The 27,817-nt window shown below is 42.4% G+C and overlaps 1 protein-coding gene and 1 non-coding gene across 21 annotated transcripts in view; both read left to right on the top strand.

Annotated features, from left to right (window-relative positions):
* AMBRA1 (autophagy and beclin 1 regulator 1) overlaps positions 1-27,817 on the top strand; it is a 237,122-nt gene that overhangs the window by 142,480 nt on the left and 66,825 nt on the right. The window lies entirely within an intron of this gene.
* On the top strand, positions 16,113-16,327 carry LOC136321505 (small nucleolar RNA U3). The gene has a single exon (XR_010728697.1). It is a non-coding gene; the product is annotated as a small nucleolar RNA U3 (small nucleolar RNA).

Raw genomic sequence — 27,817 nt, 5'->3', positions numbered from 1 at the left:
TTGACATGTCTTGCAATTCTCAGAACAAATGATACAACAATATAGAAATCTACAAAGGAGATGTGGGGAAAGAAAAAGCCAAATGTTAGGTCAAAGTCTAATTTTTCCAGTAGAGACAGCAGCCAATTTTCTTTCTTTAAGTCAGAAATTTACAAACTCTGGAAAGACTTGGAACAATCCTCTTCACTACCCTGTCTACTCTGTCAGTTTTTACCTAAGTGATAAATATGAAGATAACCCTCAACCTCCTTTTTAAAATTCTGAGCTCATGTTAACTTTTCTTCTCTTTCCCTTTTCATTTCCTCAAGCAGCCATGTTCATTCCAAATTGGCTGGAAATGCCATGGAGGCTGGCAGACTCTCCCCCCTCTCCCCCTCTCTACCAAAGTAGAGCCAGCCTTTGGGTGTTAATTTCCTTTCTTTAACACCTCCTGACCCACAAGGCCAGCTCTTCCCAGGGTCCTTGTGTCACTCAGTTGGAAGTCAAGACCAAGCATGGATATCTTGGTACAAGCCATGATGTGGAAAGAGGCACCTGCAGGTCAGTGACCAGGGACGGGACCTCTTGGAGTGTTGAGATTCTATGCGGTGTTTCTTGTAGCCAGGAGTTGATTGTCATCCCAGAGCCAGATGTCCTGTAACTACAGTATAGGGCTACTGAGATGAGTCTCTGGGTTTATCAAAAGTCCAGCTCAGCCCTGGCCGGTTGGCTTAGCGGTAGAGCGTCGGCCTAGCGTGCGGAGGACCCGGGTTCGATTCCCAGCCAGGGCACATAGGAGAAGCGCCCATTTGCTTCTCCACCCCTCCGCCACGCTTTCCTCTCTGTCTCTCTCTTCCCCTCCCGCAGCCAAGGCTCCATTGGAGCAAAGATGCCCGGGCGCTGGGGATGGCTCTGTGGCCTCTGCCTCAGGTGCTAGAGTGGCTCTGGTCGCAACATGGCGACGCCCAGGATGGGCAGAGCATCGCCCCCTGGTGGGCAGAGCGTCGCCCCTGGTGGGCGTGCCGGGTGGATCCCGGTCGGGCGCATGCGGGAGTCTGTCTGACTGTCTCTCCCTGTTTCCAGCTTCAGGAAAAAAAAAAAAAAAAAAAAAAAAAGTCCAGCTCACTGGCTATGTGCCGTGTAGAAGGAGCTCCAGGTCACTCCCACTAACTTGAGCTGTGGGCTGTGTTCTTTGGGGCTGCCTAGCAAACAAACTCAGGATTTTTACTCTTGTGGCTCATGGCTGGTGAAACATAAGCTAAAAAACTCTCTTTCCTAAACAGAGAATTAAACTGGTCTAGACTAGAAAGGAATAGAAGAAAAGCTGGACAGGAGGTAAAGAGTTGAAGCTCCCAGTGGAAACAAGGATATTCAGCGACGTGGGATATGCTGTTGCCTACATGCTATATGAGGAAAATAAATAATTTATTTTCATATATAAATCTGGCTAGCAAGATGAATTTTCTCCTGAATCTGCCATATTGCCAATGGCTACTTTTGGTAATGCTTGCTAATTTTCTCAACAGAAAGATGTCACAGATCTCTTTATTGTAGTTTCCTTTAGACTAGTAACATGATAGGACTGACATGGAAATATTCATAGTCACTCCTGCCTATTGGAATAGAGTTTTACCTAAGCATATAGCTCAGAGGCTGTGACAGTGCTATAGCTGCATTTAAAGTTATCCAAAACATTGCCCCTTGTGCTGAACTGGTAAAAGGGGTTGTGGAAAGAAACATCATGCTAACCCAAGCTTAGATTTGACCATGAACTAGTGTTAGGTCACATTTGTAAAATGCAGTGGCTATGGAATATGATGCTTCTAATGTGCTTTAAAAAAAAAAAAATCCAAAAACCCAAGAGCATTTACTATACCAAGTCCTTTTCTAATCATGTCTCATATAATTCATTTAATCTTCACAACATTCTAGTGATGTCCCCTTATTACTAATTTTTACAAATGAGGAAACTGAGGCATAGAGAGATGAAATAATTTGTCCAAGACCACAGCTAGTACTTGACAGAGTAGGACTTGAATTCAAGGAGTATACCTTTAAATTGGTACTTTTCAAACAGAGTCCTCATAGGCTGTGGTTGATTCCTTGTTGGTAGAAGATGCTGAAATTTAAACTCTGGCTTTACTTTTTTATTTTTATTTTTTTTTATTTTTCTGAAGCTGGAAACGGGGAGGCAGTCAGACAGACTCCCGCATGCACCCGACCGGGATCCACCCGGCACGCCCACCAGGGGGCGATGCTCTGCCCATCCGGGGCGTCGCTCTGTCGCGACCAGAGCCATTCTAGCGCCTGGGGCAGAGGCTAAGGAGCCATCCCCAGCGCCTGGGCCATCTTTTGCCCCAGTGGAGCCTTGGCTGCGGGAAGGGAAGAGAGAGACAGAGAGGAAGGAGAGGGGGAGGGGTGGAGAAGCAGATGGGTGCCTCTCCTGTGTGCCCTGGCCGGGAATCAAACCCAGGACTTCTGCATGCCAGGCCAACACTCTACCGCTGAGCCAACCGGCCAGGGCCGGCTTTACTTTTAAGAAAAGCAAAAATCATTTGTTCAGCTTATAAGACTGCTACTGGGAAGGCGACTACAAATTCCTTTATATTCTTGTTGCAGCTTCTTTCCCCTAGAAAGAAGGCCCTATAAAAGAATTACATTCCCAAACAATGAATCCTGAAGAGGTAATTACACTGTTGCCATCCTATTGGGAAGAAGGCTTGGGCGGTGATTACATTCCAAACAAAGCTGTTTGGGTATAATTGCACTGTGTTGCTCTGATAAGTCTGGGGAAGGCAGGCCTCTGGTCTCCATCCTTGTTTGTTTTTTGAGATGGAATCTGAATAGCATTGAATTAACAGGCAAGACCCAGGCACAGGGAAGTCAGCCAAAAGCACCAACAGGTCATTAACTTGCTATTGGCATTTTGGCATTTTCCTTCTACTGAAGTGTTCCAGACCTTTAAGTGTCAGCAAATCTTAGGGAGATCCCATTTGAGAAAATGTATTTAGCTAATGAAGGGTTAAAGACCCTTGCTTATAGGCTGTCCCCTAAAGCCTTCATTGGTCTTTATCATAGAGGAGAAATGGGTTAGGTAGCAGTGAAATTTCTTTCTTCCATTTGCACCTTTTGCTCCATCAAAAGATGGCCTTTCCTTCCTATCTTTCCCTAAGACTTCTAGGATATATACAGGGTGGAGCAAAAATCAGTTTACAGATGTGAGCACATGAAACACAGTTTATTCTTGTATTACTATTATTGTATTATCCGTATGAACTGTAAACTGACTTTTGCTGTATGTATATTTTTCCTGTATGTAGCTCCCAGTCGTATCATTACTTTCCTGTGGTTCTATTGAAATAGTAAGGCTGACTTTTGTTAAATTTTAGCAACGACCTCTCAGTCTGGACTGGAAGAAGAAATAAAACGAATTTAATTGTTTTGTTTTATGATTCAGAAAGCAGAAAACTGCTAGTGACCTCACTGAGAGCAGAGAAGGAGAAAAAGGTCCATGTTATTAGGTTGAGAGTTTCACAAACTCTTGGAAGTGGCGTGGCCTTGGCCATTGTATTAGTTAGTTTTTGTCGCCTCACAAAACACCCACACATTTACTGGCCTATAGTAGTATTGTTTCCCCCAATTCTGTGAGTCCAATGTAAAGTTCATGTGGTCTGGGTCAACTTGGCTGCTCTCTGTGGTCAGTTGATGGCTTGACTGGGTGTGGATGGTCTCAGCTGGAATAGTAGGCAGAAGAATGGCCTGCCCAAGAGCTTCACATACTAATCTCTGTAATCTGTCAATATGTTATTTTTTTGTGGCAAAAGGAATTTTGCAGGTGTGATTAAGATTACAAATTTTGAAGTTGGGAGCTCATCCTGAATTATCTGGGTAGACTTTTACCAGTGTAATCACATGAGCCCTTAAGAGTAGAGGAAAAGGGCAGAAGGATCAGTCAGAGATGCAGTGAGGCCCTGGACAGTTGGTTCAGTGGCTACAGTGTCATCCTGAAGTCATGGGTTCATCCTCTGGTCAGTGCACATATGAGAAGCAATCAATGCATATACAACTAAATGGAATAACTAAGTGGAACAATGAGTTACTTCTCTTTCTCTCTCTCTCTCTCTCTCCCCTCTCTCCCTCCCCCACACCCCTTTCCTCTTTCTCTCTCCCTTCCTCCCTCTCTCAAGTCAGTGGAAAATTTTTATAAAGAGAGAGAGAGATGCAGTGATAGAAGGTGGGAATGATCCTCAGCTAACAGCCCACAAGGAAGTGAGGGCCTCAATCCTACAACTGTAAAGAACTGAATTCTGCTGACAACCCAAATAAGCAAGGAAACAGATTCTCCCCTGGAACCTCCAGAAAGCCCTGCCGCTATCTTGATTTTAACTCCTTGAGATCGGGTTGGACTTATGTCCTGTGCAACTGAATGCTAGTGAATTTATGTTAAGCCACTAAATTTGTGGTAACTTGTTATGGTAACCATAGAAAACTAATACTAAACTAATAATAACCACACACATATCTGGCAGTTGGCAGGCTGGTTGGCCTCAACTGGGATGCCTTGTTTCTTTTCTAATCACCACTAAGCTAATTTGTGCTTTTTTACATAGTGTCTTAGGCTCCAAAGACAAACAAAATAGGTCAAATCCCAATGCACAAGTTCTTTTCTAGTCTCCATTTACATTGTAACTGAGTAGATTTTTGAGATCTGGAGTAGCCTGGTAGCGCACTCTAAACAAATAGCTTTTTAAAAGTGCCCTTACATATACACGAAGGGAAAATTTCAGTATAGGTTTAGAACTTCAGAGAAATAGCATAGATTATTATTTGGATTATTCAGAGATACACATTTAGGAATTACATCCAAATTCGAAGCTGGATCCTGATTTTCTACACATAGCCTAACTTTTCCCTTTCTCTGGGTGATTTCTGGGATGTAGTTCTCTATTTCTATGTGCTGGAGGGTAAAATGATGTGCAGAAGAGCTCTGTGGGTGGTTGGACCCCCTGGGGCCACATGGGTTTCTATGTAAGTAAAACTGACAGAATTAACTGCAAGCACTTACTGCATTGGCTGTAAGTAAACCTGTACCTATAGCATAATTTAAAATCCGCAGCTCCTTTAACTTGGAAGAAAATCTCCTGAAAATAAGTCAAGGGTCTTTGTGGAATGCTATGATTTTTTACACCAGTGGTTGGGAGAAACTAGACTTCAGTTCTTCTCAAACATAGGACTTTGGTTTTGCTTGGCCTTATTGATGAGATTGGTTAAAAACTATTTCATGGGCTCCACATGCAAATGCATGGGTGGGCCTCAGGATACAAAGAGACAAACTTAATAATCACCAGTCATTCTTTTAGGACTTCCTTGATGTTCTTTCACAGCCATCTCAGTGACTGGTGGGATGCAGGCTCTGCTGTTGTGCCCTGGGTTTTGCACTGCGCAGTTGTATTCAAAATATGATAGCCTGTGTACAAGAATGACGTGTACTTATTATTGGAGATTTAAACTGGCTTTGATGAGAACCTTGCCATCCAACTCAGCCTGGCACCCAGTGGGTTAGTGTGCTTATTAAACATCTCTTTGTCCTGCTTTGAAGCTTAGCCAAGATTTATGAAATGACTATGAGGCAGAAAGGAGCTGCTGCCACAGCTAGAAATGTGTGTTTGGCCATGTTTGCTACTGGAAACTGAAGAGAAGGGACCTGTTCAGCTGAGCCTGGGATGTGGGAAATGTAGATTCCACTCCCAAGAGGAGGTTGAGCAGAGGTGTGTGCCTTGGGAAGAAAGAAGGGTACCAAGAATGGAAATGTACAGACTGTTTAATCTAAACAGGCAGAGAATATCCCCAAATAAAACTAGAGCTTACCTTTTGTTGCTTGATAAGAGTTTTAGAGTGTGTGGTAATAAGATTTAGCCAATATCCTTTTTTCGCCTTTGCTCCTTGTCTTCCCTTCCTGTCCTCCATTTAGCTTTATCTGTCATGGGTCACAGAATTTGAACTTGACTTTCTTTAAGGCAGAATGAATACAGCTAACATAGGAGTGAATTGAGAGCTTATAAAACCCACAAAGTGTTTCTTGGTCTAAATATTTTCATTGGTTCTGCTGAAGTGAGGTGACTGGGGGGGAGTGGTAAAACCTTATATTGCTTATAAGGTAAACTAGTTAAAACTGAAAAACCAATGCAAAGCTGAAATAAGTTACTTCTGAACACCCAGTTATTCCATTCCCATGTTCTCAGTGGAGAGACTACAAGGACAGCTTAAGAACACCTGCTCTGGCCCTGGCCAGATTTCTTAATTGGTTGGAGTGTCATCCCAGAGTGCAGAGGTTGCCCGTTTGATTCCCTATTCAGGGCATAGGAGCGGCTTGATGTTCCTGTCTCTCTCAAGAAAAAAAAGGACACATGCTCTGAAGAGGTTTCAGCTGTTCTAATCTTTGTCTTACGTAGGAAGAATTTGGAGGTCCTGTGGGATAAAAGCCAGCACCGACCAATTGTTAGTTTGGAATATTTAGATACTTCTCTACCACTATTATCCAACCCAGGCCATCCCTAAAAATATACCATCCAAGTGAAAACAGTGAGCTTGCTCTGCTGACAGCTTTAAGACCCTACCTGTCCCCACGCCCACCCATTAAACTGTCAACCGTAAGGCACATTTATAGAATTTCTAAAGCTACCCTTGGGTGGAAGTAACAGGATTTGGCCATAATTTGGAGATTATAAGTAGAAGGAAAGTCTGGCTGGCTATTTATTTCCCTCAATTTCCTAGTATACTTTTTGTTCCTTTCTACCATTATTACCTGGTAATCTGTGTTTTAGTTTCTGTTAGCATGAATTTTTTGCTATTTTTTATGTTTATTTTATTGATTTTAATTTTTTTTAAGCAGGCAGATGGGGTGGGGGTAGGCAGGAAGAGAGAGAGATGAGAAGCATCAATTCTTAGTTGTAGCACTTCAGTTGTTCATTGATTGCTTTCTCATATGTGTCTTGATGGGGGGGAGGTGCATCAGGTGAGCCAGTGACCCCTTGCTCAAGCCAGCGACCTTGGGCTTCAAGCCAGCAACCATAGGGTCATGTCTATTATCCCATGCTCAAGCTAGTGATCCTGTGCTCAAGCTGGTGAGCCCGCGCTCAAACCGGTGACCTCAGAGTTTTGAACCTGGGTCCTCAGCATCCCAGGTTTGACACTCTATCCATTGTGCCACCACCTGGTCAGGCCATTTTTTTTATTTTAGAGAGAGGAAGGCAGAGAGAGCGAGAGAGACATGAACATTGATCTTTTATGTGTCGTGACCGGGGATCAAATTGGCAGCAGCAACCTCTGTGCTTTGAAACAGTGCTTTAACCAACCCGGCTATCCAGCCAGGGCAGACTTATTAGCCTTTGTTTCAGGCACCAAGTGGAGTTGTCTACCTTTTCCTTTTTGTCATTAGTTACTATCCTATGTGGGAGAGGGACTTTTGTCTGAAAGGCTTAGACAGCTATGGAAAAAGCCTGATCTTTTTTGACATCTAAAGAAAAGGTGTTGAGAATTTAGAAAGCCTGAAAAAAAAATAATCTTAGTCTTGGTATTTTTGGATATCCTTAATTTAAATATGCCTGTCTTTTTTGCCTTTCTTACTTTGAATGCAACAGTTTTATATTCCACCTCTCTCCAGATCAGTGACCTTAAAATAAGAGTGAAAAGTTTATGGCAAGAAATTACAGGATTCTTATATCAAGAGCTGAGCAATATTGGCTGCACTTTGACAGTTTTACATTTTACTATTTAATATGACTCATGACATTTGTGTGGGGTGTATAACTGGAAATGGCCTCGGGCCCCATCTTTAACGGGGGGGGGGGATGTTGGACTCTTGAGTCCTTAAACCTTCTAATTTTGACAAATTGAATTATCCTCAGAGCTCTTCCTATGCTTTCCCTTTTCCCGTCCTTCATGGGGCAGCATGCGATGGCAGGGATTTCTTGTGCGCATATACAAACTCAGTCAAAGACTACTGTAGACTAAGGTCCAGTGAGATTAAGGTCCAGTCTACTTCTAAGGAAGTGCTTGCTTCTCTGTTCCTTTTTCATCCTGGGACCTGCACAGTAAACTGTTGAATATTTAGCTATATGTTCTCCTTTGGCTTTGATGTTCTTAAATGTTAAAACCTTAGGAAATATCAAGAAGTCACCTAAACCTCTGATTTCTCGCAAGAAATCAAAGGTTTGCATTCTTCTTTTAATCATGATTAATCATTTTTATTCCAAATTATACCTAACGTGGGCCCTAGAGGCTGTCTGCCAGCTAGGTTGACTAGGGTTTAAAGTTAGGTGGTTACTATTCTACTTTCAGAGGGACATACAGTACTTTTTATTTATTTAATTTAATGTTTTGTTGTTTTTTGTTTTGTTTTTTACAGAGACAGAGAGAAAGTCAGAGAGAGGGATAGATAGGGACAGACAGACAGGAACAGAGAAAGATGAGAAGTCTCAATCATCAGTTTTTCATTGCAACACCTTAGTTGTTCATTGATTGCTTTCTCATATGTGCTATGACCGCGGGCCTTCAGCGGACCGAGTAACCCCTTGCTCGAGCCAGCAACCTTGGGTCCAAGTTGGTGAGCTTTGCTTAAGCCAGATGATCCTGCGCTCAAGCTGGTGACCTCTGGGTCTCAAACCTGGGTCCTCCGCATCCCAGTCCAATGCTCTATCCACTGCGCCACTGCCTGGTCAGGCTAATGTTTTGTTGTTGATAACTACAAATTTTAATTGATTTTAAATGGACTTCTTTTCCATTTAAAAAAGTGTTCAATCCATCTCTCTTATTTTCTCCTCTCCAGGTACCCAGGTTGATCCTAAGGGAACATAGTATAGTCATCCTTCTCCTGCTGTAATGTAGATACCTGTGGACCCTTCTCAATCTGCCCTTAAAATTTCTATTTTTTAACTGTACACTACGTTGCTTGTCTTCCAGCTTTCTTCCCCCCCCCGAAGCTGGAAACGGGGAGGCAGTCAGACAGACTCCTGCATGAGCCAGACCGGGATCCACCTGGCATGCCCACCAGGGGGCAATGCTCTGCCCATCTTGGGACGTCACTCTGCCGCAATCAGAGCCATTCTAGCGCCTGAGGCAGAGGCCACAGAGCCATCCTCAGTGCCCGGGCCAACTTTGCTCCAATGGAGCCTTGGCTGCGGGAGGGGAAGAGAGAGACAGAGAGGAAGGAGAGAGGGAGGGGTGGAGAAGCAGATGGGCGCTTCTCCTGTGTGCCCTGGCCGGGAATCGAACCCAGGACTCCTGCACGCCAGGCCAACACTCTACCACTGAGCCAACCGGCCAGGGCCTCTTCCAACTTTCTTGACTTGTTCTTTTCATCTTTCTGACTTGAAAGTCCATGCTCAGCATCTCCTTAGAAGAAAGTAGATAGGGATTATATGTCCTCCCTAGACCAGTACTGTGTTTCTCCTTGAGCCTAATCCTCTATCTGCTAGCCACAGGGAAAATCTGCAGTGAGTACCTTTGTAGGTTCCCTCCACCCTTTGTCCAGAAGATAGTATAGCTGTGTTAGCACAAAGGGTGCAATTTGAGGTAAAAATTAGGGTTTCTGTTTGTATTCAAGAAGTGTACAAATATATTCTGTTTGTATAGATTTTATAACTCACACCACTTACTTGTGCTTTTACTCCCTAGTCATTGGAAACTAGGTCCTCCACTAGTTCTAATATTTACTAACTTCATTATGAAATTAACCAGGAAAAATTCCAAACTTAACCAATTTTACTATAGCATTCAGTGCGATGCAGTTGGATAATATTTGTCCTGTTTTCAAGTTTATATGTAATAAAATCAGTGAAATGTACTTCTTGATTGCTACTGTGTGCTAGGTCCTACACAAAATGCTGGAAATTTTTAATAGAAAAATTGAAGGATCCTTCCAAATTCAAATACTATTTTTATACTTTACAGTAATTTGAATTACTGTTATTACTCTGTATCCAAAAGTCCTAGACTTAATCTGATTCTTTATCCCTGATGACTACATCACAGTCAGTTTCCCCCACAAGCAGCAGGAAAATAATTAACTTTGTTCTATTACAAGGCTTTACCCAAAGATGTCAATAGACATCAGAGAAATGTGTTAAGAAAAATGCAAGTGATCACTTCTTTAACTTTCCTTGTGCCTCTTAACCACACCCAAAGTTTCTCACTCAAAACAGATTTAAAGAACCTTTCCTCAACAAGCTTTTCTGGGGAAGTGCAGTGTCTTTCCAATGTTGGCTTCTTAGATGAGGTTGGTTTTCTCTTCCTGGCTTTCAAAGAAACTGTCATTCTGATGTGATACAGGAGGATATAGTCCTTAATGAATGTCTTTGGCACTGCTTGTCAGTTGCTTATTTCCTGGTTATTTTGCATTAAAGTATTAACCGCTAAATTCTAGTTCACCTCTTAGTTAAGGCAGCTTTGCTTTCCTGAAGGCTGACTTTTTTTACGTAACTTAGCTCACTGGTATGCCACCAAGTTTTGATCAGTGTGTAAAATGCAATTTTGCTGTAATTGTTATTGCAGTATCAGATTGACTTTGGGGCTGAGGAAGTCACACATTGTGTTCTAGAGTAGGATACAAGTGGTAGGAGTAAGAGGTAAGAGGCTTTGTGTCCTAAGTATATGAGAAGTTAGCCAGCTGAGTTGCTGAGTGAACAGTGAGCCAGGGAGAACATTTCTGTTCGCTGACACAGTCCCAAAGGCCACCAGATAGGCACTGTGAGATGTTGTCTTATTATAATAGTGCCTGCATTTTTATTATTGCTGTCTTGACTGTTATTTTGAGTCTTTTTATCCCTTCAAATGTACTTACATTAAAAAAACCCTAGTACCCAAATATGTATGTTATAAATACAAAAAGATTGAGAACTACTGATCTTGTATGTTGGAAGCTGAACTAGAAGTTGATAATCAGGCTGTTGTCATCAGGCTCCTTCAGTAATTCACTGGGTAATTTGAGTGAGTCATAGTGTCTCTTTGTCCACTTGACAGGTAAGGATGTGGTGCTTACCTCCATGCTCCTTCCAGGGATTAAGTAGGAAAAAATGATAAAGCACTCTAACTTCCTTTGAAAAGGATATTACCTGAACTCAGAAGGAATAAAAGTAGAGATATGCCTAAGCACCCAGGTTATTTACAGTCCGTGACATACTTGAGACAAGCTGGGACTGCCAACTTTCCATGTCCCTGAGACAGGAACACCTCAATGCTAAGAGCCAGGCTCAGGTGGCTGAGAAGGATGCACTCTCATCTTAATAAAAAGAGTCGCTAAAATACATTGGAGTTGTGCTTGGCACCCTTTGGATGGAAAATAAATACTTATTAATGAACTGGAGGCACTCAAAACAGCAGTAAGGAGGAAATAGGACTTTGTCCAGGGTTTTGTGCATGGTCTTCTCACAGGCTAGATGTCTTTATGAAGTGTCTTGACCATCTGGGCTAATTATCAATTTGATCTCTTTAACCTTTTTAAACAACATGCTGTCAAACCGGAGATTTTAGGCCATTCACTACCCCTTTGTAATAGTTGATATGGATGGTGCCTGACCAGTGGTGGCTCAGTGGATAGAGTGGACACTGAGGTCCTAGGTTTGAAACCCCTGATGTCGCTGGGTTGAGCCACCCAGTCAAGGCACATAGGTGAAGCAATCAACAAACAACTTAAAGTGCCAAACTACAAGTTGATGCTTCTTATCTCTCTCTCTTCCTCTCTCTCTTTGTCTCTCTCTCTTAAAAAATAAAGTTAATGTGGATATGAAATAAGACCTCAAATACTAAAATAGAAAATTATTCCTAAACTCCTTTGAGAGATTAAAAGTGCCAGTGCAATCTTTAAAGAAATCTCGTAAAGCAAACCTTTATAACTGAATTTATTACTGATTTGGGGAGAGGCCATATGCTTAATAGCAAGGGCAATTGAATTCAAATTTCATCTCCCCTCTTACTAGCTGGTTGACTGTGGGAAAGTTATTTAACTTTTCTGAGCCTCAGTTTCCTCATCCGTAAAATAGGAATTCAGTAAAGCCTTTTGGTGACTACCCTATTTAATATTACCAATGTATCACCCTTTGCATTTTCTGTTTTTCTTCCTTGTCTTGTATTTCATAATTTAACCTGCTATCTGGTGAAGTAATTTCTTCTTTTTTTCTTTTTTGTATTTTTCTGGAAGTGAGAAGTGGGGAGGCAGAAAGACTGCTGCATGCACCCAACCAGGATCCACCTTGCATGCCCACTAGGGAGCTATACTTTGTCATGGGACAGTTGCTCTGTTGCAGCTGGAGCCATTCTAACGCCTGAGGCAGATGCCATGAAGCCATCCTCAGTGCATGGGCCAACTTTGCTCCAATAGAGCCTTGGCTGCGGGAGGGGAAGGAGAGAGATAGAAAGAAGAGGGGGAAGGGTGGAGAGCAGGTGGGCGCTTCTTCTATGTGCCCTAACTAGGAATCGAACCTGGGTCTTCCACATGCTGGGCCGGTGCTCTACCACTGAGCCAACTGGCCAGGGCCCTGAAGTCATTTCTTTATTATGAATTCTTCTTCTCCCTCCAAAATGTAACTTTCATTAAAGCAAGAATTTTTCTGTTTTGTTTATTGTCTGGCTTGTAGTAGGCACTCAATAAATACTTTTCTAATGAATAAACAAATTTCCCTTAGGGTAATTGTGAAGATTGAGTGAGAACTTTTGTTGAATGAGAACTTATTATGGCTCTTGGCACATAACTAGGCATTTAGAAAATGGGACCAATTAGGAAGTTTTTCTTGGCTCTAAGGAAGATAATAGAGGTCATGTTTATATGACTGATTAGTATATGAAGTGTTTGCTACATATTTTTGAAGAATGAACTTAAGTCATAGTGCTCAATTATGTCAGATTGCAAGGTGTATGGATATTAGATGATTATAACTGAATATGTCTTATTCTTAAATTTATTTTACTCTCAAGATAACATTCAAATTGTACATAGGATGTATGGTGTATTTATAATATTTTTTCTTGAATTTATATTTGTATACATATTTTCTCTCTTCTACTAGATTATTAGTTCCCTCAAGTCAGGCACCATGTCCTTTTTAATACAGTGATACCTCGGTTTTCATCATAATCAGTCCGAAAACAATCAGTGAAATCTGAAACCGATGAAAATTGAGGCAATTATTTCCATATGAATCAATGTAACTTCAATTAATTCATTCTAGACACTCCAAAATACATACCAAAAACACATTTTATAGAGAATAAATATAGTTTAATACTAAAAACAATAAGATTAATATAAAATGAATATATAAAAGACTAATGTAAAGAATAAATGAACATTTAACATGGCGTTTACCTTTCTGAAAACTCTTGGCGTATGGAAGACAGCAAGGAGGGGAGAGAGAGGTGCAGATATTATTTTTTGGAAGAGGAATCCCCCTCCATAAGGACCTTAGATATCAAGGCACTATCTGGGGTCACTTCCCTTCTTGGTCTTTTGGCACTAGGACCAGCTTCAGAGTCAGTGGATCCATGTCGCGCAAGAAAGCTGTCCATAGAGGTCTGTTTCTGCCTCCTCTTTAAGATTTGCCTAAAATGGGGCAAGACATTATCATTGCAGACACAACCTGCAACAGCTTGTAGGAAGGAGAAAAATCTGGGTGATTTTTCTCCACAAAGCCCTGTACCTTACTCCGCATGGAGAAGATGTCCTTAATCCCTAAAGAAGGCACATTCTCCCTGTCTCTTCCTCCTCATCTGAAGCAACTTCTTCGTCTGCCGTCTGCTGCACTTCTAGGTGCAGGTCTTGCAGCTCTTCAGTGGTGAGTTCTTCACTGGTCATCCCCAACTCTTCCACATCCTCACCACTCACCTCCAAACCTATGGACTTCCCCAAATCAACAGCTGATTGACCCTACATATGTAGGGACATCAGGTGAAGGCTCAACCCCTTCAAAATCTCTGTCATGCACACATCCTGGCCATAATTTCTTCCAGGCAGAGTTCATCATCCTGGATATGACTCCCTGCCAAGCCTTATCTATGAGGCTAATGCAGTTGAGAATGTTGAAATGTTGTTTCCAGAATTCTTTTAAGGACAATTGTGTATCTGATGTCATCTCAAAGCACCTTTGAAACATTGCTTTTGTGTACAGTTTCTTGAAATTTGAAATGGCATTTTGGTCCATGGGCTGGATGAGTGGTATGGTATTGGGGGCAAGAACTTCACTTTGATAAAACTGAACACCTCAATAATGTGTCTTCCAAACCTGGAGGATGTGCAGGAGCATTGTCCATTACCAGGAGGCACTTAAGAGGCAACTGATTATCCTGGAGGTACAGTATTTTTTCACACTCGGGCCAAACACTTCATTCATCCACTCAATGAAAATTGGTCTCGTGACCCATGCTTTCTTGTTTGCCCTCCATATCACACACAATTTACTTTTAATCACATTGTTTCTGCTGAACACTCTAGGAGTTTCTGGATGGTACACCACTAAGGGCTTCACTTTACAATCACCACTAGCATTACCACACAACAAAAGAGTTAGCCTATCTTTCATAGGCTTTTGTCCTGGCAGTGCCTTTTCCTCCTGTGTAATGAACGTACTCTTTGGCATTTCTTCCAAAAGAGGCCAGTTTCATCACAGTTGAAGACTTGGGAGATGAATCCTTCAGCTTCTATATAATCTTTGAATTTGGACACAAATTTTTCGGCCCTAGACTTTTCCAAACTTGCACCTTTGTCATGCCTAGTAACACTAACATTGTATATGCCAGTGTGCCTCTTGAATTTTTTGAATCAGCCTCCACTGGCCTTAAAATCACTAAATACACTAGCACTCGTCCCAGGCATTTTCTTAATGAGATCGGCATATAACAGTCTGGCCTTTTCACATATGTTGGCCTCCAAAACACAAAACAATCGCCATCCAACTGCTTTTGATTGATTCAAATTAATAATAACTGTTCGACAACTTGAATTGTTTGCGATCTGTTTCGTTAGCACATTCACGCCTTTTGCTGCATTAGCTTCCTTTATTGCTTTCTTTTTCACCACAATGGAACTTATTGTGGATCTCAACTTCCTATACATGCAGCCGATTTCAGCAATCTTGAAGCCGCTCTTGTATTTTTCAATGATTTCCTTCTTCAGCTCAATTGTGTCCTGGCCTCCTTCTTTGAAGGGCGGCTGGCTCTGGAAACTCTTTGGTCCCATGATGGAGCTAAAAGGAAAGGGTTAACTTATTAGCAAGGGAAACACTTAACAGGGACAATGAGATTTGAATACATTTTGAAACTGAAAAATGCAAAATAAACGCATTACACTGAATACTGTGTACCAGTAATCATTTACATGTAATTGTAGTATTAGCACTCGCAATCAATAATAAAAGCACAAAAGCGCTGCAAAACAATGGAATTGTTTGGCTAGATGCGCAAGGTGATACTCACACAACGAGAAACAACACCACACTGAGCAGGTGACCGAGTGGGTTGCCCTTTGTTCTCATAAAATTAGCAGTGAGGTCACAGGGGCACGCCGACAAAATCCAAGGCAACTGGTAAAAACAGACAAATTTTTTGTGGAAAAAATCGATGAAAACCGAAACCGACAATAATCAAAGTTAACGAAAACCGAGGCATTACTGTATTTCTAGTCCCCACTGCTTCTGTTGTAGCTTACTTTGCTGTAACACACGGATTATGTTCCTAAGATATCCAGAATAATAAAAAATCCTGCTATAGCCTGACCAAGCTGTGGAACAGTAGATAGAGCATCGACCTGGGTCACAGAGGACCCATGTTCGAAACCCCGAGGTCACCGGTTTGAGCACAGGCTCAGCAGCTTGAGCGTGGGGTCACTGGCTTGAGCGTGGGGTCATAGACATGACTCCATGGTCACTGGCTTGAAGCCCAAGGTCACTGGCTTGATCAAAGGGTCACCAGCTCAGTAGGAGCCCTCCAGCCAAGCACATGCAAAGCAATCAATGAACAACTAAGGCACCACAACCAAGAGTTGATACTTCTCTCTCCCTTCCTGTCTGTCCCTATCTGCCCCTCTCTCTGTCTCTCTCTTTTTCTCTTGCTAAAAAAAATAAGTCCTGTTATAAAAAAGTGGTTTCAAGACTATACTTTCAGAGATCATTTCTGTAGTTTGTTACTAGAGAAGTTTCCCTGACATGTAGAGCTCCCAAAACCTCCGGGAGGAGGCACAGCACTCAGAGTGGGGAGCGGGAAGCCGGCTGTTGGTGTGGCATCAGCAGCTGCCATTTGCCACTGATGGTTGCTCTTCTCTTTTTCCAGAGAGTAAGAGGGAAAGAATGTCTTCTGAGTGAGGAAAAAAAAAATGGTTTCATTTTGGAGAGGGAGGGTTAGGAGCTAGAGAATTCAGTGTACCACTCATTTTACCTGGGGTACTTTCAATTAAAATAGAAAGGAATTAGAAAAAAACATATTTACTGTAAAAAGGGAATGAGAAAGAGGGTGAGGACTAGCAAGTGATGAAAGGAATGTTCTCCAGAAGAAACAAAACTGTGTGAAAGAAAATTTATATGTATTATAGTATTCCTGTATGCTGTGAATATTTATATAGTTGTAAAACTGTAAGCAATTAACATTATTTAACCTAAAAATGGGATATAACTATTTTGGAAGGAGGGGCAGGAAAGAGGGTAGGAGAAAACGTCTCCCATTATAACAGCCAGTAGATAATAGCCAAAATTGAAAAATTAGTAACGGAAATATGGCAGTTAATTATCAGAAGAAAAACAGCTAAAAGATTTGAAAAGCACCTGCTTCTGGAAAGCAGAAATTAGGGGAGACAAAGGTGCAGGAGGAGGCTGTTTAGCTTTAGTAGCTGTGTGTAAATACTCTTTAACTTCTAAAATCATGTGTATGTAGTACTCGGACTAAAATTTAAATTTAAAAGCTATCCACTTTGTAATCCTGTACTCAAAAAATGTCAAAGGATTTCTATTTCCAGACACACAGAGGGCAGTCTTTTTTTCAGCTTGGTTTTTGCATTCTTCTCTATATGAGCTGTTGCTTCCCACTGGACCGATTCTATCCCTGAACCCTTATATCGCCTTGAGCCCCTTCCAGTCCTGAACCATTTCCCACCTCTCCTCCTTTCTACACATCCTGCTGCTCTTCCTTTAATGCCCAGCTCCTATTACATTCCTAAAATTTCCTGGTCTTCCTTCCCCAAACCCAGCGACCCATCCTAAACAGCTGTGGCTCTAGTTGTCTGTACCACTCATTAGACACTTACATTGCCTTTTCGTGTTTGAAATGTTTTTGATGTTTTTAGCTCCCCAGCTGGATTATAGGCTCCAACCAAGCAAGAAGGACATCTTATTACCATTTTATATACATCTTTCACAGTGATACATTTGATAAGAGATCTGTTTAATATTAGTTCCTCATTCAGCCATCAAAAAGCTTTCTGTTTTGTGATCACTACTCTTCGTTCTGGGCATGTCTCAAGACTGTACTTTGGTCTAAAAATCTCTATCTCTGTCAGCCTTACTGAGGTTGAAGGCCAAGGCTTTATCTCTTTGCTGGTGATACTGTCCTTGGCTGGCACAGTGTGCCAGTTGTTTTTACAAAACAACATGGACAAATCAATCCCTAATCTCCCAAACCCTGTGGATATTTATGCATTCAGAAGTTTTGTATTATTTGAGAGGAATGCTAATTTATCTATCATCACCACTTTGGGGATTTATGAACCTTTTCCCTTTATACTCCTTTGCCTTATGATCCCCCTGCACTGCAAAGAGCCAAGGAAAAACAAAATAAATAAAGCCCTTTGTAGTTTCCACTACTTCTCTTTGCACTCTCTAGGAACCACCTGGCTCTGCACGTGCCCTAGAGAGGCTTCATTAGTGATGTATGTTCTTGCTCACTGAGCTAGGGCCCCAGTGTGACCTGAAACATCTAGGTCATTAGCTCTTCATCTTTTAGAGCAGTGGTCCCCAACCTTTTTTGGGCCATGGACTGGTTTAATGTCAGAAAATATTTTCACAGACCAGCCTTTAGAGTGGGACAGATAAATGTATCACGTGACTGAGACAAGCGTCAAGAGTGAGTCTTAGACAGATGTAACAGAGGGAATCTGGTCTTTTTTTTTTTTTTTTTTTTACAGAGATAGAGAGAGAGAGAGAGTCAGAGAGAGGGATAGATAGGGACAGACAGACAGGAACGGAGAGGTGAGAAGCATCAATCATTAGTTTTTCGTTGCATGTTGCGACACCTTAGTTGTTCATTGATTGCTTTCTCATATGTGCCTTGACTGCAGGCCTTCAGCAGACCGAGTAACCCCTTGCTTGAGCCAGCGTCCTTGGGCTCAAGCTGGCGAGCCTTGCTCAAACCAGATGAGCCCACACTCAAGCTGGCAACCTCAGAGTCTCGAACCTGGGTCCTTCCACATCCCAGTCCGATGCTCTATCCACTGCGCCACAGCCTGATCAGGCAAGGAATCTGGTCATTTTTAAAAAATAAAACATCGTTCAGACTTAAATATAAATAAAACAGAAATAATGTAAGTTATTTATTCTTTCTCTGCGGACTGGTACCAAATGGCCCACGGACTGGTACTGGTCTGCGGCCTGGGGGTTGGGGACCACTGTTTTAGAGGACAGTGAATGCTGTGAGAATGTGTGTTAAAAGCTGGATCCTGTTCTCAGAAAAAATATACACACATAGCTGCATTAAAGTATATCCAGGAATTTAGTTATATTCAAGTATAGTGAGACCAACAGATGAGGAAGGACGCTCGCCATTGAAAAGATAGTTTGTTATTTACAGTTCTCAAGAGAAGAGGGACACACCACATAGGGCTACGTAGGGAAGTATCAGGGTTGGTTGGAGGCAGAAAGAGGCGAGGGGCAGCAGGACTTACCACAGCCCTTGTTGGGGTTTTCAGGGGAAGAAATGGGTGAGTCAGAATAGGTACAGTGAGAAACTTTATGATTAGATCATTAGAATAATTCTGGCAGTTTCTGGACTGTGGGATGGTCCTTAACTGTCCATGCATGGCCCAGGGTGCTTCCGGGCAGAGGAAGTATTGGCTTGGTGTGTGAGTTTTATATAAAGTGGTTAGGGGTATAGACTCGGGATTGGTTGGTTTGCATGCTTGCAGTCAGATTCTTTGCTATCTCTAGGAATTAGCTAATCCTGGAAGGGGAAGTCCCTCAGTCCACAAGATCCCCAAGATGTCAAAGCACTATAAAATACTATAGAAAACAAAAGCACAGTTGATATAATAACATGCACACACAATTATATTTGTTACTTCTTGATTTCTTGAACCTCGTAAAGCCCATCTGTAGACCCAAGACCCAAGGTTTAAAACTCAACTTAGGTCTTGGGAGCTCTAAGCCTCCGAATACAGTCTATGAATGTTCTTTACCTCTTCACAGAAGGTCTATAGTTAATTATCAGTTAAGACAAGAGAATGGCCTGACCAGGCGGTGGCGCAGTGGATAGAGCATCGAACTGGGATGCAGAGGACCCAAGTTCAAGACCCCGAGGTCGCCAGCTTGAGCACGGGTTCATCTGGTTTGAGCAAAAAGCCTACCAGCTTGAACCCAAGGTCGCTGGGTCCAACAAGGGGTTACTCGGTTTGCTGAAAGCCTGCGGTCAAGGCACATATGAGAAAGCAATCAATGAACTAAGGTGTTGCAACGCGCAATGAAAAACTGATGATTGATGCTTCTCATCTCTCTCCATCCCTGTCTATCCCTCTTTCTGACTCACTCTGTTAAAAAAAAAAAAAAAAAAAAAAAGAGAGAGAGAGAATGTAGGAACTGCTTCATTTTTTATGGTAAAGCTTTTACTTATTTTTTCTTTTGACTTTTATACTAAGAGCTTATTTGTGGATATTTTGTGCCTAGAGGGATAAGCCTCATTCTCTAATTGCTGCATCAAGTCTGTCCTCACAGGGCGTCCTGATGACATTTTAAATACATGGAAATTTTTGAATGCATGAACGGCTGGTGCTGTCTCTGCTGCATATTTGCTCCGGCACCTGCTCCTCTCTTCTTGGAGTTGATCCCATTGCCTAATTCTGTACATTGTCTCCAAAACTTTCATTAAGCATTGTTTGAAATTTTACTTTTTAACCTCAGCATCCCCATTTATCTATTGAACAGAAACAGAACTGACTCTGACTACTAGGCATTTCCTCTAGTGAAAAGCTTCCCATCTTGCCTTTTTTGACTTTTCAGAGCATGAAATGACTGTGCTAATCCTGTTGGCCTCAAGGCAAGAGCCTTGTAGAGGCAGAAAAAGGGGACGGCCTGCTCCCAGCTGGGATCCTCCAAAGGCCCAAAGGCCAGAGGGGAAAACCTTTTAACATTATACCAACTCCTAGTCAAAAAGCAGCCCACCCCTGCTTTGTTTTGACTGCACTTAGAAAGAAAATAAATTCTTGGAGTGTTTTTCCTGCATGTAACCATCAATTTCTTAGTGCCCTTAGTACTGTACTGGGTAGATTTCCAGAGGCTGGGTGCTCTCTCAGAGTTTCAGAGATCAAACAAAAAGGGTTTTAGGAATTCTGGGAGTGTCCTTATGCTGGTTGAGTGGATATTTCTCAACGCTAGAGGTACTTTGGTTCCAAGTCAACAAATTGAGTTGCAACTCATGTGCTTTGTGCAAAGTGCTCTTTAGGGCACAAGGACTGAGAGGCACTTAAGGCCCTCAGACGGGTTTAAGATTGTCCTTCCTCTTAAGGGACTAACAATCTAACAGTAAGAACCACACAAATTCAAGTAACCCTTTGTTTCTGTATTATATGGAGTTACCGCATACTTTCTGTGGCAGAGCATCAAGATCTTTCATGTAAAGATAAGAAAATTATGTGTACTTCCTGTCAAGAACTATTTATAAGGTCTACTGGAAAGTTCTGTCCGTTTTTGGAATAAAACAAAATACAAATTTTTCTTACCGTCAATAAACTTTATTAAATAATATATTTCCACACCAATCCTATCTTCCGAATATGGTCCGAAATGGTTTGCTGAGCTGAATTAAGCCTTTCTGCCATCTCCGATGTTGTCAAAAAAGGATCTTGCTCCAACATGGTCTTAACAACATCATCATCGATCAAAGATGGTCGCCCAGAACGTGGCTTATCAGAAAGGTCAAAATCACCCGTTTCGAATTTTTCAAACCATCTTCTGCATTTCCTATCAGAAACTGTACCTTCACCAAACACTTTCAATAAATTTCTACATGCTTCTGTAGCATTTCTTCCTTGTTGAAATTCGTAAAAATACAGTGGCGTAAATGAACTTTATCAGTAGCCATGGGTACACTATCACTTCACACATAAGACTAACGTGAATCAACTTTGTTTTAGTTAATTTGCTACATCAGTATGTATACATTAAGTGATAAAAATAGAGAGGCACGCATGCGCCAAATAAACGTGTTTACGTGTTGAAACTTGTGATAGAAACGGACAGAACTTTCCGGTAGACCTTATATAATGTACTGCAGGGATTCACGTTCAGGGAAAGTGTTGAGTGGGAACAGAGCAAGCATACTCGGCTTGCAAATTTTGATTGGACCTCTGGTGGACTGAAATTTATGCCTGTCCTCAAGTGGAGTAGATAATAGTAGGGAGTGCTGCCTCACAGGATGACAGGTGATAGAGCAGAAGGAATGTGACAAGAATAAGAGAGTGAAACAAAATGCTATGGGGCTTCCAAAGAGATCATCATATCAGGACAGTGAGAGCAGAAAAGACCTCTTAGAAAAAGAGAGTTGACAGAGTCCTAAAATGGGGAATTAGAAACTGGGGAGAGCCTGACCAGGTGGTGGCGCAGTGGATAGAGCGTCGGACTGGGATGCGGAAGGACCCAGGTTCGAGAACCCGAGGTCGCCAGCTTGAGCACAGGCTCACCAGCTTAGACCCAAGGTCCCTGGCTCCAGCAGGGGGTTACTCGGTCTGCTGAAGGCCCGCGGTCAAGGCACATGTGGGAAAGCAATCAATGAACAACTAAGAAGTCGCAACGCGCAACGAGAAACTGATGATTGATGCTTCTCATCTCTCTCCGTTCCTGTCTGTCCCTGTCTATCTCTACCTCTGTAAAAAAAAAAAAAAAAAGAAACTGGGGAGATTTTAGCCTTTATTAGAGGAGAGAAAAGGGAATCTAATAGTAGAAACAGTATGAACAAAAGTATAAAAGTAGGGCCTGACCAGGCAGTGGTGCAATGAATAGAGCATTGGACTGGGACATAGAAGACCCAGTTTTAAAACCCTGAGGTCACTGGCTTGATCCCAAAGGTCGCTGGCTTGAGCCCAAGGTCACTGGCTTGAGCAAGGGGTCACTCACTCTGCTGTAGCCCCTGGTCAAGGCACATGAGAAAACAGTCAGTGAACAACCAGGGTGCTGTAATGAAGAATTAATGCTTATCTTTCTCTCTTCCTGTCTGTCTGTCCCTCTCTCTGTCTCTATCGCACACAAAAAAAGTATAAAAGTAAGGATATATTTAAAACATATTTATAAAATTATGTGAATGGTGAGCAGTGGGAGATAGCACAGAGAGATGGATTACAGAGTTTGTTGAGGGCCTTGAATAGCAGACCAGGGACTCTTAGTTTAGGCAGTGATAGGCCATTAAAGCTTTTTTTTTTTTTTTTTTTTCCTGAAGCTGGAAACAGGGAGAGACAGTCAGACAGACTCCTGCATGCGCCCAACCGGGATCCACCATGGGGCGACACTCTGCCCACCAGGGGGCGATGCTCTGCCCATCCTGGGCGTCGCCATGTTGCGACCAGAGCCACTCTAGCGCCTGGGGCAAAGGCCAAGGAGCCATCCCCAGCGCCCGGGCCATCCCTGCTCCAATGGAGCCTCGGCTGCGGGAGGGGAAGAGAGAGACAGAGAGGAAAGCGCGGCGGAGGGGTGGAGAAGCAAATGGGCGCTTCTCCTGTGTGCCCTGGCCGGGAATCCAACCCGGGTCCTCCGCACACTAGGCCGACTCTCTACCACTGAGCCAACCGGCCAGGGCCGGGCCATTAAAGCTTTTTGAGCAGTTGAGCAGCACAGTCAAAACTCTGCTTTAAGGAACAAGGGCCACTGCTTAGTGTTAATTGTAGGATCATTTCAAGTTACTCACATCTCAAAAGGCTGGCTTACAGAAAAGTTCACATGGCCCTGGCCAGTTGGCTCAGCGGTAGAGCGTCGGCCTGGCATGCGGGGGACCCGGGTTCGATTCCCGGCCAGGGCACATAGGAGAAGCGCCCATTTGCTTCTCCACCCCCACCCCCTCCTTCCTCTCTGTCTCTCTCTTCCCCTCCCGCAGCCAAGGCTCCATTGGAGCAAAGATGGCCCGGGCGCTGGGGATGGCTCCTTGGCCTCTGCTCCAGGCGCTAGAGTGGCTCTGGTCGCGGCAGAGCGACCCCCCCCCCCCCGGAGGAGCAGAGCATCGCCCCCTGGTGGGCGTGCCGGGTGGATCCCGGTCGGGCGCATGCGGGAGTCTGTCTGACTGTCTCTCCCAGTTTCCAGCTTCAGAAAAAAAATAAAATAAAATAAAATAAAAATAAAAAAGAAAAGTTCACAGGCTATCATGCATTCTTTATGATGACCAGCAACAACAAAGTTAGTTTGTAAAAGGCATGTGCACCACCACGTTCACTGGCTTGCAGACATCCCTAAAGTGTGATAGCAGGCCTAGTGTTGTATGAGAGGTGTGTGTGTGTGTGTGTGTGTGTGTATATATATATATATATATATATATATATATACACACATATATATAAGCAGGTCTGGCAGAAAGGAAACGACTAAAACATCTTAATCTCCTTTTGCTTTCCCTTGTGAAATAACTCTTTAAACGCTAGAATTTTGTTACAGGCCTTTCTCAGAAATTTATCTGACCTGACATGAAAAATAAGTCTTTTTTTGTTTCAAGGTAGGATGTTATATGGCATCAAGATGACATCTAAGAGAATAGCTTGGAGCTGGACATCTGTTTGTACATTTCATCTGTGCAGACAGACTATTCCTAATGTGAACCTATGAAGCCCATGACCTTAGAGTCTCTGTTTTTGTGGGGTACAAAGTTCGTGTGGCCATATGCTATTCATAACTGCCTGCTGGATGCTTTTATCAGTGCTTTACATGGTCTACACTTGACTCATCAAGACTTAGGGCATGTTTCTGTGGGTAGAATGTTTTATGTCAGGAATTCCAAGTAAGTGAAATGTTGCCATCTCTGCCCATCTTTGAAATTTAGTGGGACTCCATATCCCAAAGTATTTCACGTTAGCCAATTATTGCTTCACCCAAACCTTGTTGGGCAAGGCTTAAGACTGTGGTCGTTCTTTGTGTCCGCAGTTGCTTGCTTATTTACTTCTTTCCTACCCCCTTTCTCCTTTTCTTCAGTAGTGAGAAAAATTTTAAATACAATAAAGTATAAATACATATGTAGAGGCATACACACACATATACAAGAAATTTTTCTCAAATTTTTCAACTAGTTAGCTTTATGGGACAAATACATAAATATATATGTTGAATATAGAGGATATTAGCCAGTAAAATGTATAATTTTTAATAGGTCATTATAGGTAGTTTCTCATTTTCCCTGTTCTTTTAAAATTTGTAAAACAATGCAGGTCCATTGCAGATAATTCAGATATCAAAATATATACTGTAAAATATTTCTCTCCTTACTACCCTTATTTTAGTCCCATTTCCCAAAGGTTTAATGGTTTTGGATAGTATCTTTCCAATTTTTTGTTTTGTTTTTTGTTTTTTTTGTGTTTTGGGGTTTTTTTTTTACAGAGAAAGAGTCAGAGAGAGGGATAGATGGGGACAGACAGACAGGATCGTAGAGTGATGAGAAGCATTTCAATCATCAGTTTCTCATTGCGACACCTTAGTAGTTTGTTGATTGCTTTCTCATATGTGCCTTGACCGCGGGCCTTCAGCAGACCGAGTGACTCCTTGCTCGAGCCAGCAACCTTGGGTCCAAGCTGGTGAGCTTTTTGCTCAAGCCAGATGAGTCTATGCTCAAGCTGGCGATGTCGGAGTCTCGAACCTGGGTCCTGTGCATCCCAGTCCGATGCTCTATCCACTGTGACACCGCCTGGTCAGGCTCTTTTCAATTTTTTTATGCATAATCAACACAGTTTTTTTGTTTGTTTTTTTACTTTTTAATAGAGATAGGATTATACAGAACAGTAGGTCAAGGACATCTTTCTGTGTCAGTATCGATAGATGTATTTACTCTTTTTAATGGCTGAATGGTAGTTCATAGTGTCATTGACCATAGTTTGTTAAACTATTTTTTTCTTCTTTTTTAAATGCATTGCCATATTTCTCTTTGATTTTATTTAATAACTTTAGAAAGAGAAGAAGTGTGGGGGAGAGACAGAAACATCAATCTGTTTTTGTATGTGCCCTGACCAGCGATCGAACTGGCAACCTCTGCATATCAGGACAGTATTCTAACCAACCAAGCTATCTGGCCAGGGCTTAACTATTTTCTTTCTTTTTTTTTTTTTTTCTTTCTTTAAATATTTCCATTGAGTTGAGAGAGAGGGAGGGCAGGAGGGACAAAAAGAGGGGGGGGGAGAGACAGAGAAGCATCAACTTGTTGTTTCACTTAGCTGTTCCATTTAGTTTTGCCCTCATTGGTTACTTCTCATATGTGCCCTGACTGGATATTGAACCTTTGACCACTGCATGCCGAGACAACACTTTATCCATTGAACCACATGGGTAGGGCCTGTTTAACTATTTTCTTGAAGAATGTTTAGGTTGATTTACAATAAAATTCAAGCTTCTTTTAGGCCATACTAGCAAATTTGCTTAACATATGATTTGGTTCTTTATAATTTAGCCTAATAGTTAATAAAGACTACCTAGGACATACCTTTTCACAGAGTGTATATGAATTCATAGTTTATAAGGCTGGCAGTGACATTCCTTACAGTTCTAATTGGTGCTCCTCACTGTGGTATTTTTCATGTCTATTCTATGAATGGCAATATTCCAAGTCTTATGACTGGACAGTATTTAAAATGCAAGTGAAAAACTGACCTCTTCTTTCAAGGAGTTCATTACCTTAAAAAAGAAGGAAAGAGGCCATGCAGTACCAACCAAAAATTGACAGCTAGCTTAACCACACGGTGGCACAGTGGATAGAGCATCAGACTGGGAAGCGGAGGACCCGGGTTGAGACCCCAAGGTTGCCACCTTGAGCACAGGCTCATCTGGTTTGAGCAAGGCTCACCAGCTTGGGCCCAAGGTCACTGACTTGAGCAAGGGGTCACTTGATCTGTTGTAGGCCCCCCCCCATCAAGGTACATATGAGAAAGTTCTTCAATCAATGAAGTACTAAGGTGCCACAATGAAGAATTGATGCTTCTCATCTCCCTCCCTTCCTGTCTCTCTGTCCCTGTCTGTTCCTCTCTCTGCCTCTCTCTATCTCTGTCACAAAAATTGATGGCTAAGTGTACCCAGAGATATAAACACTTTGCACTCAGAGTAAACTTTATGTACTTACAGCCAGGTAACCTAAAAGATGACAAATGTGTTATGAAAATAGCTAATATTGTGTGGGCAGGATTTCTCTCTAATTCAGAAAAACTTCTAGGAGGAGGTGGGGTTTTATTTAGGTTTAAAGACTAGATGAGAAGCATCAATCATCAGTTTCTCGTTGCAACACCTTAGTTGTTCATTGATTGCTTTCTCATATGTATGTGCCTTGACCGCGTGCCTTCAGCAGACCGAGTGACTCCTTGCTCGAGCCAGCAACCTTGGGTCCAAGCTGGTGAGCTTTTTGCTCAAGCCAGATGAGTCTACGCTCAAGCTGGCAATCTGGATTGTTGTCAAGCTTCCAGGCACATCTTTTTTTTTTTTTTTTGAAGTGAGGAGAGATGAGATGAGAAGCATCAATTTGTAGTTGCTTTACTTCAGTTATTCATTGGTTGCTTCTGATACATGCTTTGATGAGGAAGGGGATGTTCAAGCCAAGCCAGTGACCCCCTTGGTCAAGCCAGCAACCTTGGGCTCAGCCAGCCACCTTGGGATCATGTCAGTGATCCCATGCTTGAGTCAGCAACTCCGTGCTCAAGCTGGCGACCTCAGGGTTTTGAGAGGGGATCTTGGCGTTCTGAGTCAATATTCTGTTCACTGCACCACCACCGGTTAGGCCCAGGTGAGTCCTTTTAGCACTGTCTCAGTATAGGGCTTGTTAATAATGCTTTCCTACTTTGAACATAGTATTAACATCTGAACAGTGGATTTTAATTAGAAACTATTTCAAATTAGGTATCTTTTGTTACAGTATTGTTTTCCTAGATTCCCATAGTATGGCTCTGGGACTACTTAGGTGTCTGAGCAGTTTGTTTGTTTGTTTGTTTCTTTTTTTTTTTTGTGAAAGAGAAAGGGACAGATAGGGAAAGGCAGACAGGAAGGGAGAGAGATAAGAGGCATCAATTCTTCATTGTGGCACCTTAGTTGTTCATTGATTGCTTTCTTTTACATGCCTTGACGGGGGTGGGGGCGGCTACAGCAGAGTGAGTGATCCCTTGCTCAAGCGAGCAACCTTTGAGCTCAAGCCAGATTCCACACTCAAGCCAGTGACCCCATATTCGAGCTGGTGACCTCAGGGTTTTAAACCTGGGTCCCTTGCGCCCCAGTTCGACATTCTATCCACTGTACCACCACCTGGTCAGGCAACAGTTTGTATTTTGAAACAGACCCATTTGCCATGCTCTTTCCCACTTATTTTTGCTCCATACTTCCCACTAGTTGGTACCTATACTTTAGAACGAAGATCTGTAGCCCTTTTTTCACATCAAGATCGA

The sequence above is a fragment of the Saccopteryx bilineata genome, chromosome 1 (genome assembly GCF_036850765.1).
Source record: "Saccopteryx bilineata isolate mSacBil1 chromosome 1, mSacBil1_pri_phased_curated, whole genome shotgun sequence".
Taxonomy (NCBI): domain Eukaryota; kingdom Metazoa; phylum Chordata; class Mammalia; order Chiroptera; family Emballonuridae; genus Saccopteryx; species Saccopteryx bilineata.
Note: the sequence above shows the minus strand (reverse complement) of the source record. Positions and strands in the feature narration are given on the sequence as shown.